The 16,630-nt window shown below is 41.0% G+C and overlaps 1 long non-coding RNA gene across 1 annotated transcript; it reads left to right on the top strand.

Moving 5' to 3' along the window:
- Positions 1–233: 233 nt before the first annotated feature.
- On the top strand, positions 234–11,155 carry LOC148149815 (uncharacterized). The gene is made up of 3 exons (XR_015757367.1): positions 234–358; positions 6,682–6,806; positions 11,025–11,155. It is a non-coding gene; the product is annotated as an uncharacterized LOC148149815 (long non-coding RNA).
- The last annotated feature ends 5,475 nt before the right edge of the window (positions 11,156–16,630 follow it).

The raw sequence follows: 16,630 nt of genomic DNA, 5'->3' as shown, positions 1-16,630 counted from the left end.
GCCAGCATTTTGCCCATCCCAGTTGTCCTTGAGAAATTATGTTGAGGTGCCAGTGTTGAACTGGGGTGGACAAGGTCAGATGTCACACAACACCAGGTTATGATCTAACAGGTTTATTTGAAATCACAAGCTTTTGGAGGCTTCTCCAAAAGCTTGTGATTTCAAATAAACTTGTTGGATTATAACCTGGTGTCATGTGACTTCTGACCTTGGCCTTGAGAAAGTGGTGTTGAGCTGCCTTCTTGAATAGCGGCAGTCCATGTATTGTAGGTCAACTCACAATACTCTAAGGGTCGGAATTCCAGAAGTTTGACCCAGCAACAATGAAGGAATAGCGATATATTTCCAAGTCAAGATGGTGAGTGATGTTAGGGAACTTGAAAGTGCCAGTATTCCCATGTGTCTGCTGCTCTTATCCTTCTAGGTGAAGGTAGCCATGGCTTTGGAAGGTGCTGTCTCAGAATTATTGGTGAATTTCTGCAGTGCATCTTATAGGTGGTACACAGTGCTGCTACTGAGTGTTGGTAATGGAGGGAATGGATATTTGTGCATGTGGTGCCAATCAAGAGGGCTGTTTTGTCCTGAGTGGTATCAAGTTTCTTCAGTACTGTTGGAGCTGCACTCCACAATTTTCATGGTGGGGGATTCAGTGATGGTAATACCACTGACTCTCAAAAGGCAATAGTTTGATTTTCTCTTGTTGGAAATAGTCATTTTCTGAGACTTGTCTGGTACAAATCTTATTTGCCACCTGTTAGCCCAAGCCTGGATATTGCCCAGGGTTTGCTGCATAGAGATTTGACTACTTCAGGGTCTGAGGATTGCAAATGTTGCTGAAAATTTTACAATCACTGGCCAACATTCCCAATCTGACCTCATGATGGGATGAAGATAGTTGATGAAGTAGTTGAAGACATTGGGATCTAGGACACTAACCTGAGGAAATGCTGCATGTGCTGAGAATTCTTAATTCCCAATAATTACAACTATCTTCCATTATGTTACCTGTGGCTCCAACTAGTGGAGAATTTTTCCTCATTCCCACTTACTCCAGTTTTGCAATGGTCCTTCATAATATTATCAGTTAAATGCTGCCTTGATGTCAAGGGCAGTCACACATCACTCCGAGAGATCAGCTCCTTTGTCCATATTTGGACAAAGACTGTAATAAGATCAGGAGCTAAGTGGCACCAGCAGAATTGAAGCTGAACATCAGTGAGTAAGTTATTCTTTTAAAGATATAAACTGTGATCAAATACTCCACAGCACATGTCAAATAGCAAGTGTGATCATGTCAAATCCCACTGATTGCTCAGCAATTCCCTTTTGACGTTTTCAAATTTTATTAAACTTCATAAGGGATCACAATCCATTTTTGCTTATCTGGCCTTGCAACTCTGTCTTAAGAGCCTTCTCTTGACTTCTCGTTATTCTCGTTCTAGTCGAACAGGTTATTTCCTAGCTCTTTATGGCTTTCCTGATCACAGAGCCAGGAACTTGCTCACTTTCTCTGTTCCCAGGTCTTCTTCTGAACCCTGGCTTCAACATTTGCCACATAAGTTGCTGGGTTTTCACAGCACAGAGCCATCCAATTGCTCTTGACTCCTCACTGAGCCTCCTATATAGATTCTATGTAGTTCAGCTGCCTTTCCAGCAGTACATCAATACATGGAGTCTGCATCTCTCTCTATCTCATTCTCCTCACACTCACTGTCTGTCAGCTTTGAAATCCACTATCCTTAAACTGACCTACATTTCTTTCAAAAACCTATAATAACCCTCTGCACAAATCCTGGTCAGAATTTGTGCCACTTAGCAACTCTTGGAACTGTCTGTTTTGTAAATGTTAGCAGTGACACATTGCTAGCTTGCTCAGTACAATAAAAGAAAATATAGATTGAGGTTCTGATCACAAGTATTAACTTAAATGACTATCAGGGACACTGGTACGTTGACCAGTTATTCAGAGATTTACTTTAAAAATTTAGCACCATTTAATTCAAATAATCTAAAATTATGTTGTCAAATATTTCAAAACTCCTGTCAGATGAAAGGAAAATACACTCTTCATCTTCCACATTCTTCTATTATGTGATACTCCTGACTGATGGAATTGATCATATTTTCAGAATTAGAAGAGCGTTTTGCTGGTTATCAATGTTACCACATCTCATGATAAATTGGGTTTTTTAGTATTGCTCTTTTCTGTTGTATAATAATGCCTGTAACATTCAGGTGGCAATGGAGCATCCCTCATAATTCTGAGCAGCCTTCGTTAATATTAGACAAATTGAGTAATATTTGTAGAATGGATTATAGTTATTATTGATCTTTGATATCTAACACTGCGCACTGCACCAAAATGTTCTTTAGTGTATAGTTGGTATATGCAATTGTTACCAGTTATATATTTAATAGTACTTGTAAGCATACAGCTATAAACTTCAAAAAAAACTGCCTTACCCTGGGACAGCTGCTGTGTGTGTAAATATATAAGACAAACGGGAACTTTTACATCCATACTTACTCACTGCCCCGGTCATTAAAGGAATGCGGCTTTTTCATATCATATGTTCTGCTGACATTTTTGTTTGCAAAGGATTGGCCAACAGGAACTAGGACACAGAAAGTGATCTGCAGCTACATGCTTTGGGAAAGAATGAGAAATGTTTGAGGTTTGCCCTCAGGATAACATGCCTTAAAACAAAATTTGTCACATATACTGTATATTCGCAGTTAGGGAGAATATAAATACTGAAGCCAAATGCCTGCACAATATCAAATACCTATTTGGCTACTAGCTCCAGTGTTAACTATCCTGAAGAGATCAAGTTCTGGGGATTCCCAGGCTTGTGAGTATCCAAAATAGAGAAGGTTTATTCAAGAAGCATCAAACAATCATGAGACAATCAGGAGCATGCAGAGGTAAAGGTGAGGCATTTAAGACAGCACATAAACCTCAGTCTGCCCTACATTTCAAAGCACGACCTGACTGCATGTGGAGAGTCTACAGATTACACACTGGACTTATTATCCATCTTAGGGCTCAATGAACTTGAGTGAAAGCAAGCCTTCATCGATGGTGAGGAAGTGTCTTTAAAGAAGTAATTGAAATCAGGATTGAAAGAGAATATGATGCAAAGTACTGTGCATTGAAAAAGCTTGATGCATCAGCCTGGATCTTTTTTCAAGTTTTCAAATATGAATTGATATGGTAGCAGAAGAAGAAAATAAGACAGGGATATCTGCCATCAATGCTTGCCCTCTCTCATCCCCAAAACACACTCGCATATAAGAGTACTATCAGACATTTTGCCTACCTGTGTGCAGATTTGGGCACCATACCTTCGGAAGGATAAATTGGCCTTGAGGGAAGTACAACATAGGCTTACAAGAATGATGCCTGGTCTTCAGAGGTTAACTTATGAGGTGAGACCAGAGTGGACAGGTCAACTACAAGAAGGCACAGTTTCAAAGTGGGAGGGGGAAAGTTTAGGGGAGAAAAGTGGGTGCCTGGAATGCACTGCCAGTGGAAGTGGAAGCAGGCATGTTAGCAACATTTAAGGTGTCTCTCAATGGATATAAGAACGGGAGGTGAACAGGAGAATAAAAACCTTGCATAGGCAACACATAGTAGGTGTAAATGAGCACTAGGAATCAGCACAGACTTGGTGGGTTGAAGGGCTGTTCCTGTTCTGCATTGAATCATATTTGTATTATACACATTATGTCTGTTTTCTCTAAAATTTAGAAAGTTAAGGGGTGATGGATGAAAGTCTTCAAAGGTATTAATAGATAAAAATAAACTATTTCTGCTATTTCTAAAATGGGCTTTCTAGAACCAGGGAGCATAATCTGATCTTAGGGCCAGATCATTCAGGAGGGATGTTAGGAAGCACTTCTACACATAAAGGATTCACAAGTAGCAGTGGGATGCAGGATCAATTATCAATTTTAAATCTGAGATAGATAAATGTTGTTAAGCAAAGGTATTTAGAGATATGGGCCAAAGGGACATGTGTGGAGGTAGGCATAGAACAGTCATGATCTAATTGAATGGCAGAATGGCTCAAGAGATTGAATGGCACACTCCTGCCTCTATCTTCCTACCGCACTTAAATGGGGAACTCAAAACACCTCACTTTTGACCATCTTGTTGCAGTTGTGACAAATCAGGGTATAAACAATCAATTTGCTAATTTCCATGTCTTGGGCTTAAATACTACCAAAGTCATGTACTGATGAAAGACAAGTACATCATGGGTTGGTGGTGATAAGTCTGCTACTGACTCAATTGGAAATAAAGGTCAGTCATGGGCTCCATTTTCTCTTTTTATGGCCCAGACTCAATATCTAGGAGGCTTTCGATCAGTATAGACTTATTTTTAAAATTTTTGAAAGAAATTTTAGAATTTTTCAGCTTAATTTAATGCATCTTCCTGCTCCTTTGGCACTGCAGTGAATGTCAGTAAAGTATTTTCTATTACAATGATAAGCATTAAGAGGCATTTGGATGTGTATATGAATAAGAAGGGTTTGGAGGGATATGGGCCGGGTGCTGGCAGGTGGGACTAGATTGGGTTGGGATATCTGGTCGGCATGGACGGATTGGACCAAGAGTCTGTTTCCATGCTGTACATCTCTATGACTCTATGACTCTAAAAGCTTGCATTAGTGTAGCACCTTTAATGCGGTAAAGCATTCTGAGATATTTCTGAGAGCATTAACAGAAATAAATAGATTCTAAATGAAGGAAGGAAATAGCTACAGGGACAACAGAAGTTTGGTTGGAAAACTGTTTTTAAAGTATGCCGTTAAAGCAGGAGAGAGAAATGAAAGAGTCAGGGAACTCCAGAAGTCTACACAACTTTAGGCACATCCATCAGTTGCAGGAGTATTGTGAGTGCAAAAGCCTTGAGTTGGAAATTAGAGATGTCAAGGCTGGGAGAAATAACTGAGATAGGGGAAAATAATGCCATGAAAACATTCAAGTTGGAGGATGAGAATTTTAAGAAGCCTGAGATAATGTAGGTCAGTGTAGACTATTGGTAACAAGCCTCAGATCTTAAAGGCTGACAGTACAAAACTATGTGCAATTTAAACTGAACAGTGTAAACATTCTCTTTGTGCAGTGAATTATTACTTCACTATTTTTAGTAAATTAGAGGGTGTGATTCCACCAACTCACTTTACTGCAATGTAATCATGTGATGTTTTGCATAACTGAAAGTTAAATGGTCTCTGCAATTACTAGCTTTAAAAAAGCTGAAATGCCACAATCATACACTAGAATTGAATTTTGATTATTAAATTGCTTTGTGATTTCTTTTTATGATTAATTTATGATATTGTTTATTTCATTTCATCAACTAATTTATTGTTTATCCATAAAATTGACTGCTCTAATTATTTTGCCTTAGAATTAAAGCTGAGCTCATTGCTGATCAGATTTCACAGTAAAATAATTCTGAGGTGTTTAATATTTTTATTGTTACTAATAATTAATGAATAAACTTGGTTATCCTAACGAGATCATCATTTGCTCTGTATCACACAACCTACATGTTGGCAAAAGACCACCACTTCCAGGTTTGAAAGTGCCCAGCCAATCTCAAATTACCCTGGAAAGACAGAGTATTATGAAAATCTGAGCAACAGAACAAGCAAGCCAATTCACGTGCCACTGTGCAGAGACATTTTCACATACCGGATGTTGCTATTATTTCCAACAGATGTTCTGCCTACCATAAAATTGTGTACGAATACTGGTGCCAATGTGATGCTAAGTAAACAGTGCTTATATCTCTGAGATTGGCTGATCAACTCAAGCAATGTGTTGTTTTGGTTATTCTTTACAAGTAGAGCATAGATTGTACTTTATAGCATTCATTGAAAAACCTTAAAGCAAAATGTTGAATAATTGAAATATTTTAAATAGTTCCCCCTTCCAATGATTTCACACAGATGCCACTTCACAATCTGACTGTAAGATATGTGATGGTCACTTATTGACATCCAAAATGATGTCTGCTATTTTACAACATCAACCTTTGCTTATTTGGACTGCGGTGCACCATGTACAAGGGGACAATACTGATCTAGGGGAGGGTTCATACATCTTGAAACTTTTGGAGGAGATTTCCATATACATTAGATTACTTACAGTGTGGAAACAGGCCCTTCGGCCCAACAAGTCCACACCAACCCGCTGAAGCGCCACCCACCCATACCCCTACATTTACCCCTTACCCAACACTACGGGCAATTTAGCATGGCCAATTCATCTAACCTGCACATTTTTGGACTGTGGGAGGAAACCAGAGCACCCGGAGGAAACCCACGCAGACATGGGGAGAATGTGCAAACTCCATACAATCAGTCACCTGAGGCGGGAATTGAACCCGGGTCTCTGGCGCTGTGAGGCAGCAGTGCTAACCACTGTGCCACCGTGCTGCCCATGGCACATTCTTACCTATAAGAATATTGACAGAGTAGGAAAGATAGTAAGATGATATCCTTCCTTAAACTCATATTTAGAACAATTCAGCTCCTATATACTCTGTTCATATTTGCTGACTTACAATATACAAACCATCACTCTATTATTTTGAAGAAAAGTCCTATTTTAAATAATCTGTCATAGCTAATATTCTGACATTTGACTCTTTTCTGTCATCAAAGATTTGAAGGAGCAGCTTGCCAGTACTTTCAAAGTCACAGAACAAGACAATATTATGAGCTTACAGAGTTGTGGATAATATATTCACGTGGACAGAAAGTTAATGGACAAGAAGCAGACAATGGAGGTAAAAGAACATTTTCAAATTGTCAGACTATGATGAGTGGAATGCTGGGGCCTTAGCTATTTGCAATCTATAGTAATTAAATGAAAAGGCAAAGAATAATGCATCTGTGTTAAAAATGGAACGTGCTGGATAAACTCAACAGGCCTGGCAGCATCTATGGAGAGATTGTGGAATCTGTGCTTATATTAATGTATCTAAATTTGCTGACATTACAAAAGTATATCAAAATGTAAGTTGTGAACTAGACATAAGAGATTGAAGACATTCGGTGAGCTGATAACAGAATGTCAAATGGTTATAATGTGCAGATGAGTAAAGTTATTCATTTTGTTCAGAAAAATAGAAAAACAGAATATTTTTCAAAAGGTGTAAAATTTGTAAATGCTTTTCAGGGAGACTGAGGTGTAGTCATAAGAGGAACTTGTTGGGCCAAATGGCCTCCTTCTGCACTGTAGGGATTCTATGAATATGAAAAGAAAATCCCAATTGGTCACACGTAAATATTTATAGGAGGTAACAGATGCCCTTTTTAGGAGGGCACACAAATTCATCCAATTCTACACTGATCCTATGAGCCAGACATTCAAGATATATGGAATTGGTTGTCATTGCAGGTTTTCCTCTGGTTCAAGGAACCTTTAACTGTAGGCATGTGGCGCTCAAATATCCTTGGGATCAGCCACCAGGATTTATCAACAGAAAGGATCTACGCTCCCTCAATGTGCAGCTAATTTCCATTCACCAGATACATTAAAGGGTGATTATGCTCATTCTTCCAGGATCTCACAAAATCCTTTCACTATGCACAACTCCTGGGTGCCCAGTTGTTTGCTGACCCCTATCAGCTACAGGGCTGCCTTGTGGAAGCAAAAGGATATCACACAATGGCTGGCTAAAAACTCCTATAAAGAATCTGCAGCATGTTCAAAAGCAGCAAAATACACTGCAGGCCACGTATCCACAATGCTTAGCATAGAGCAGATCACTGATCTTCTAAAGATTCAATTCTTCTTTTTTCTTTTTTTCAACATTAAGCCTTCAGCCCTTGATGTTGTGCCAATCTGTGAAACCAATCTGAAGCCCATCTAACCTACATGATTCCACTCTCATCCATTTGCCTACCCAATGACCATTTAAATACTCTTAAAAGTTGGCGAGTCTACTACTGTTGCAGGCACTGCGTTCCACACCCCTACCACTCTGAGTAAAAAAAAACTCTGATATCTGTTCTATATCTATCACCCCTCAATTTAAAGCTATGTCCCCTTGTACTAGCCATCGCCATCCCAGGAAAAAGGCTCTCACTGTCCACACTAACTAACCCTCTGATTATATGTCTCAATTAAGTCACCTCTCCACCTTCTTCTCTCTAACGCAAGCAGCCTCAAGTCCCTCAGTCTTTCCTCATAAGACCTTCCTTCCATACCATGCAATATCCTAGTAAATCTCCTCTGAACCCTTTCCAAAGCTTCCACATCCTTCCTGTAATGTGGCAACGAGAACTGTACGCAATGCTCCAAGTGCGGCCGCACCAGAGTTTTGTACAACTGCAGCACAACCTCATGGTTCTGAGACTCAGTCCCTCTACCAATAAAAACTAACACGCCATATGCCTTCTTAACAACCCTATCAACCTGGGTGACAACTTTCAGGGATCTATGTACGTGGACACTGAGATTCCTCTGCTCATCTACACTACCAAGAATCTTACCATTAGCCCAGTACTCTGCATTTCTGTTGCTCCTTCCAAGGTAAATTACTTCACACTTTTCTGCATTAAACTCCATTTTCCACCTCTCAGCCCAGCTCTGCAATTTATCTATGTCCCTCTGTAATCTACAACATCCTTCTGCACTGTCCACAACTCTACCAACCTTAGTGTCATCCGCACCCCCTCATCCAGGTTGTTTATAAAAATGACAAACAGCAGTGGATCCAAAGCAGATCCTTGCAGGACACCACTAGTCACTGAATTTCAGGATGAACATTTCTCATCAACCATCACCCTCTGTCTTCTTTCAGCTCACCAATTTCTGATCATAACCGCTAAATCACCCTCAATCCCATGCCTCCATATTTTGTGCAATAACCTACCATGGGGATCCTTATCAAACGCCTTACTGAAATCCATGAACACCATACCAACTGCTTTACCCTCATCCACCTGTTTGGTCACCTTCTCAAAGAATTCAATAAGGTTTATGAGGCACGGCCTACCCTTACAAAACCATGTTGACTATCCCTAATTAACTTATTCCTTTTTAGATGATTATTAATCCTATCTCTTATAATCCTTTCCAACACTTTACCCACAACCGAAGTAAGGCTCATTGGTCTGCAATTACCAGGGTCTTGTCTACTCCCCTTCTTGAACAAGGGGACAACATTTGCGATCATTGCTTGGACTGTTTAGGTAGCAATCTTCTGTATTTTTTGGACGGTGTGTTCCTGATAGTGGTATGCTGCACACAGCACAACCTTGCACAGCAAAGGAATGTGGACTTACTTAAGGGGGAGGTTGATGAGTTACAGGCCTTCTTAGATGACAAGAACAAAGGGGAAAATGATAGAAATGATGATGAAGGGGATAGCACCAAAGCTGCAGACAAAGCTAGGGCAACAGTATGATGTGAGAGACAGTCTCATGATAATCTCATAGTAGCAAGATGCACAGCGAAATGATGAAACACATTGGTTTCTGGTCGTTCTGTGCTCCTTTGTGATTATGATTAACACCCTTGGGTTCAATTGAGGTTTGGGGGCTTTTATATTTTATTTATTATGTCTTGGATGTGTTTGTTCTGATAAATGTCACCTTAAAACTCTTTAGACCTTTGTGATTCTGTGAGTAGTTCACACTGGGTTTATGGCCATATGCAGTAGACAATGGACACTTCACCAACAGCACTGTGTAATCACTGATAGCATTTCTGCGTTCACAGATTCCATAACAATACGTTTCCCTGGACAGTACACAGTTGCCGGAAGAAATACTTCTGTCCCTTACCTTCAGTATATACGTTTTCTGCACTGAATGCTTCACCCTGTTGCGGAGCCCAAGCAATGCATTCAGTCATGCAATAAAAACCTGCATGTAAAGTACCTTAGTTGCAGATGTGTTTTAGACATCTGAGTCTGGGGTTTCTTCAGTATTTGCCCAGCAGCTGAAGACCTACAGTTTGCTCCTCACAAGTGTTGGCCAAGGTTAAATGGCATGTCAAGCCCTTACTCTTTAATCTCCTAATCTATTCCCATGCAGACTTACCTTCTCTGCTTTTAAAGGCACTTATGACCTTGATAGCACAGAATACTTTAATTACTGTAGCAAAAAGGATCATAATTTGGCGTCCACTGCTGATCCTGCATTACACTGGAAGGCTTTCTGAATTAGCAGACTTTGCTTTTCTAAAAGATCCACATCAAATGCTCATGTCCGAAATGAAGAATTTCATGGCAGGGTTAGTAAAAAAGTGGAGTGGCAATCTGACAGTGAGTTCCATTCCTTGGAAGATTTGGCCTGTGGATTTTGCGCTTACAATACGGTCATAGAATCATAGAGATGTACAGCACGGAAACAACTCGTCCACGCTGACCAGATATCCTAACCTAACCTAGTCCCATTTGCCATCACTTGCCCCATATTCCTTGCCCCATATTCCTGTTTTGGGCGGCATGGTGGCACAGTGGTTAGCACTGCTGCCTCACAGCGTCGGAGACCTGGGTTCAATTCCCGCCTCAGGCGACTGACTGTACGAATGATCATCATGTTTCAACGTATATTACACACAACCTTTCTAATGTAATTTATATAGTAAACATTATGCTATTCAATATTATGGAGTGAATTTTAAGTGTCAATTACAGGGAGCTTTATAGAGGGGTTCTCTCTGTTGGCTCTTCTGAGGTTCTCAGGCAATTCTTCATAGCTCATCTTATTATGTATACACCACACCTCTATGGATTTCTACTAACCAGTGGCATAAGTACTCATCACTGCACCAATGTCCTGTGATCTCTGGTGTTGGCATCATTTTAAAATTACAGCAGTGCACCAGGTTAAATGTTGTCAGTCAGAAGCTGGCCTTTTACAGTTCCTGTGTGTGAAGTACTGCTCCAGGAATGGCTGTGAAATGGAAGTTGGAACTCCACTTTGCCAACAGGAACCTGAAGATCTTGGTGGATGGCATGATACTTAGGATGGCTGTTCTGTTTCCTCAGGACCACCAGAGAAGGTTGCAGCATCAGCCTCTGCCAGCCAGGTATAAAGTTGCCACCTGCATCTGTGCAGTATCCATGGTCTCGGGGAGCAGTGCAGAAAGAAGGTACCCCACAACAGTAAGTTCCACTATCTTTTCTTTGCTATCTGCACTCTCTCAGCTACTGACACCCTGATGGGTATATTAACTCGAGAACATTTAGGAGCACGTTCTGATGAGTGCATCAGTGCCAAGTGCCCAGGTCACTGGCATTCAGAGGACTGTCAGAAACCAGGTATCTGCTCAGCCCCAGGCAGGAGAGGGTCGTATGGCATTGGCCATTAATAACTTTATTGAAATGCACAAGCATACAGGATCAGCAGGTAGGTTTGTTGGAGGCACTTGGAAGACTGACCTGAAGATTGGAGCAGTCTGCCAATGCTATCTGTACAAAGCCACTGCTGGCATACAAGTGTCTGGCTACCTCTGTGAACAGCTTGGTGACTATCATGAAGGGCCAGGTCCAATGTATGTCTGCTGGATTTGCACAAATATTTTCAGGCATAGGTGCTCAGCATCAATGGCAAGGTGAAGGGGTTGTGGGGGGATGAGATGGCAAAGGACCTTGACTTTACTCAAGATGCTCCTTCTTCACAAATAGCTCTGGTAGGCACTCAGCAGAGGAGGTTTACAGCCCTCGGAAATCTCCCCTCAGGACATTCAAGAAGTGGTAGTCTTTCCAATTTCCTTAATACTATCAGCCTTGTGGGAGTTCAAGCTGAAGAGGATGCATCTACCTCTGGGCTGGACAAAGTCAGGAAGTCTGGCTTCTCTAAGCTCAAATGCCCTGGATTCTTTTGTCTAAAACTTCAAAGCCAACAGGCTGCACTATATGGCAGGCTCTTTCTGCGAGAGGTGCTGACACACATAGACATTGTGGGAGTGAAAGGAAGAGGAACGATTTATATTGCTGAAAGATGTTGTAACCATATCTGAGTAATAGCTGTTTTTTTCTATTGTGCCCATACTGACATGAAACTTTGTCATGATTGAATGAGGGAGCATCAGATTAGATTAGGTTAGATTAGATTCCCTATTATTTCTGTCAATTTTTAATCTCAACTTTATTAAGCAGATAAACTGGTACAGTGGGAAAAGAAGCGAGTCAAACAGTCAGGGCAGGCAGGAACAAAGCAGAGAACAAAGTAGGATTGATAACTTAAACTGCATTTATTTCAATGCAAAAGGCTGAACAAGGAAGGCACATGAACTCAGGGCATGTTTAGGAACATGGGACTGGGATATCATAGCAATTACAGAAACGTGGCTCAGGGATGGGCAGGACTGGCAGTTAATGTTCCAGGATACAAATGCTACAGCAAGGATAGAAAGAGAGGCAAGAGAGGAGGGGGAGTGGCATTTTTGATAAGGGATAGCATTACAGCAGTATTGAGGGAGGATATTCCTGGGAATACATCCAGGGAAATTATTTAGGTGGAACTAAGAAATAAGAAAGGGATGATCACCTCAATGGGATTGTATTTTAGACCCCTCAGTGGTCAGTGGGAAATTGAGAAACAAATTTGTGAGGAGATTTCAGTTATCTGTAAGAATAATAGGGTGGTTATGGTAGGGAATTTTAACTTTCCAAGCATAGACTGGGACTGCCATAGTGTTAAGCGTTTAGATGGAGAGAAATTTATTGTGTGTGTGCAAGAAAATTTTCTGAATCAGTATGTGGATGTACATACTTGAGAAGGTGCAAAACTTGACCTCCTCTTGGGAAATAAGGCAGGTGGCTGAGGTGTCAGTGGGGGAGCACTTTGGGGCCAGTGACCATAATTCTATTGGTTTTAAAATAGTGATGGAAAAGGATAGACCAGATCTAAAAGTTGAAGTTCTAAATTGTAGGAAAGCTAATTTTGATGGTATTAGGCAAGAACTTTCAAAAGCTGACTGGGGGCAGATGTTTACAGGTAAAGGGGTGGCTGGAAAATAGAAAGCCTTCAAAAATGAGGCAGCAAGAGTAGAGAGACAGTATATTCCTTTTAGGGTGAAAGGAAATGTTGGTTGGTGTAGGGAATGCTGGATGATTGGCATAATGGATGACCAGCATATGTCTGGTATAGACAGCAGATATCAAGTGAATCCTTGGAAGAGTATAAAGACAGTAGGGGTATACTTAAGAGGGAAATCAGGAGGCCAAAAAGGGGACGTGAGATAGCCTTGGCAAATAGGGTTAAGGAGAATCCAAAGGGATTTTATAAATGCATTAAAGACAAAAGGGTAACTAGGGAAAGAATTGGGCCCCTCAAAGATCAGCAATGCAGCCCATGTATGGAGCTGCAGGAGATGGGTGGAATACTAAACAAGTATTTTGCATCCATATTTACTGTGGAGAATGATTTGGGAGATACAGAATGTGGGGACGTACATGGTGGCCTCTTGCAAAATGTCCATATTACAGAGAAGGAGCTACTGGATGTCATAAAGTGCATAAAGTGGATAAATCCCCAGGACCTGATCAGGTGTACCTGAGAACTCTAGGAAAGTGATTGCTAGGCCCTTGTTGAGATATTTGTATCATCGATAGTCACAGGTGAGGTGCTGGAATTGGCTAATGTGGTGCGACTTTTAAAAATGTGGTAAGGAAAAGCCAAGGAACTGTAGACCGATGAGCCTGACATCGGTGGTGGGCAAGTTGAAGGAAAGAATCCTGAAGGATAGGATTTACATGTATTTTGAAAGGCAAGGACTGATTAGGATAGTCAACATGATTTTGTGCATGGGAAATCATGTCTCACAAACTTGATTGAGTTTTTTGAAGAAGTGAGGAAGAGGATTGATAAGGGTAGAGTGATGGACGTGAGCTATATGGACTTCAGTTAGGCGTTCGGCAAGGTTCCTCATGGGAGACTGGTTAGCAAGGTTAAATCTCATGGAATACACAGAGAACTAGCTATTTGGATACAGAAGTAGCTCAAAGGTAGAAGACAAAGGGTGGTGAAGGGTTGTTTTTCAGACTGGAGGCCTGTGACCAGTGGTGTGCCACAATGATCAGTGCTGGGTCCACTGCTTTTTGTCATTTATATAAATGATTTGGATGTGAACATAGGAGGTATAGTTAGTAAGCTTGCCGATGACACCAAAATTGGTGGTGTAGTGGACAACGAAGAAGGTTACCTCAGAGTACAATGGGATCTTGATCAGATGGGCCAATAGGCTGCAGAATGGCAGATGGAGGTTAATTTAGATAAATGCAAGGTGCAGCATTTTGGAAAAGCAAATCAGAGCAGGACTTATACACTTAATGGTAAGGTTCTGGGGACTGTTGCTGAACAAATAGACCTGGGAGCACAGGTTCATAGTTCCTTGAAAGTGGAGTCTTAGGCAGATAGGATAGTGAAGAAGGCATTGGTATGCTTTCCTTTATTGGTCAGAGTATTGAGTACAGGAGTTGGGAGGTCATGTTACGGATGTACATGACATTGGTTAGACCGCTTTTGGAATACTGCATGCATTTCTGGTCTCCCTCCTATTGGGAGAATATTGCAAAACTTGAAATGGTTCAGAAAAGATTGACACTGTGTTGGAGGATTTGAGCAATAAAGAGAGGCTGAATAGGCTGGGGTTGTTTTCCCTGAAGCGTAGGAGGCTGAGAGGTGACCACATAGAGGTTTATAAAATCATGAGGGGCAAGAATAGGGTAAATAGACAAGATTCCTTCCCTGCGATGTGGGAGTCCAGAACTGGAGGGCACAGGTTTAGGGTGAGAGGGGAAAAATTTAAAAGGGACCTAAGGTGCAACCTTTTCACACAGAGGGTGGTGTGTGTATGGAATGAGCTGCCAGAGGAAGTGGTGGAGGCTGGTACAATTATAACATTTAGAAGACGTCTGGATGGGTATATGAATATAAAGGTTTTGGAGGAATATTGGCCAAGTGGTGACAAATGGGACTAGATTAGGTTAGGATATCTGGTCAGCATGGACGTGTTGTACATCTCTATGACACTATGTTGTAACCATAGCTGAGTAATAGCTACTTTTTCCATTGTGCCCATGTTAACACAAAACTTTGTCATGTTTGAATGAGGGAGCAACAGATGTTGTGAAGATTTCCATCAATTGAACCCTTAACTCTTATTTAGCAGATAAACTGCAGAGAAATCTCAAAGTGTTAAGCTGCAGTTATTATTAGGATTATACAGAGGAAGGGCTGTCATCAGCAGCAAAACATCTACAGTCAGTGAAAGATAATTTCATGCAGGTCAGTTCCACGTCTTTCCTGCATCGCTTTGGCTGATGCTGCTGCACTGTTGGATGCTGAATGAGCTGTTCAGGACCTGTACAAGAACGCTTTCCGGCTGTTACTCAGCACAATGCTGCAGATCTCACAAATATCCATCATCCATGTCTCCAGTTCTCTGGTTCAGAGATTCTGAAAATTGGGACGTATCATCTGTCTGAATGTTCCTGGTCCGAAGCCCCAGACATGCCCTGCATTTAAATATGATGTGGATGGGCCATCATATGGCCCTCAGTGGCTTCAGTGGAAGAAGGTTTTTACATGATATACCTTACTGTATTAGGGCACTGCAAATCAAATCCTGCTATTCCTCGAGTCATCACAATAGTTGACAACATTGTGAAGTATGCAGAATTCCTCAATTTACTTGTATTTTCAACTCAGACTGATAGAAAGTATGGATTAGCTTTCTGTACTTAACAAAAATCACTATTTATTAAAAATAAATCAATTTGAACTATAATTATGAGGCAACAACATATAACTTCAATTGTTAAATCTCCAAGTTCCTTATAACTGCCCTTTCTCCATACACAAACAGACATAGCTTACAGCAACTGGAAAGGGGAAATAAACTGGTTATCTTGAGGCTTAAAATGCTTTACTGCAGAGAAGAATGGATCCTTCTACTCCAGAGGCCTGATGGTTTCTGCTGAGATATTCATGCCCCCAAGCTCTTCATCTACCCGGAAGTCAATAACTTAGCTGTTGACGTGCAGAAAGCCTTTGTCATTAATGACTGGTCACTAGTCCACAGACCAATCAGCTACTTGTTATCAACCAAAGCACCACTCATACCCACCCCTTGACTCGTCTGTGAACTAGGTTTCCAATACTGCTTGAACAATGCAGCTATGCAAATGATACCTATAATGAGTGTCAGGTTCTTTGCTTTTAAAAAGTGCAGCAATGCTTCAACGAAGCTTTTTTTTTAAGAAAACAGTTCTTTTCCCATTGCAGTACACAATCAAAGTACAGGAACAAAATATGATCTTCAACTGGACACGTACACAGTGCTGCTCCTCTTCCATCTGCAAGGCATTCCAAAGAAAATAAGTGACTGTGGCTTTCCTGCATCTTTGCAGCATCATGAAGACACCTGTGATTAGAAGCTCCACAAAAGGGGCTTCACATCCACTGATTGAAGCACATGCAGTATGTTTACTATGTATACTGGTATGGTGTGATGGTGTAGGTGTGACATTGACACAGTTCGATACTGTGCAGCAACATATCCAACCTTGGATTGACCACTACTGACAACAATGACAAGCTTCCTAACTTTGTGTCTGTGCTAAAAGGCAAGACAAAACTGAAGAAC

The sequence above is a fragment of the Chiloscyllium plagiosum genome, unplaced genomic scaffold (assembly GCF_037043375.1).
Source record: "Chiloscyllium plagiosum isolate Xiang-an unplaced genomic scaffold, Cpla_swu_hap1 HiC_scaffold_6, whole genome shotgun sequence".
Lineage (NCBI taxonomy): Eukaryota > Metazoa > Chordata > Chondrichthyes > Orectolobiformes > Hemiscylliidae > Chiloscyllium > Chiloscyllium plagiosum.
Note: the sequence above shows the minus strand (reverse complement) of the source record. Positions and strands in the feature narration are given on the sequence as shown.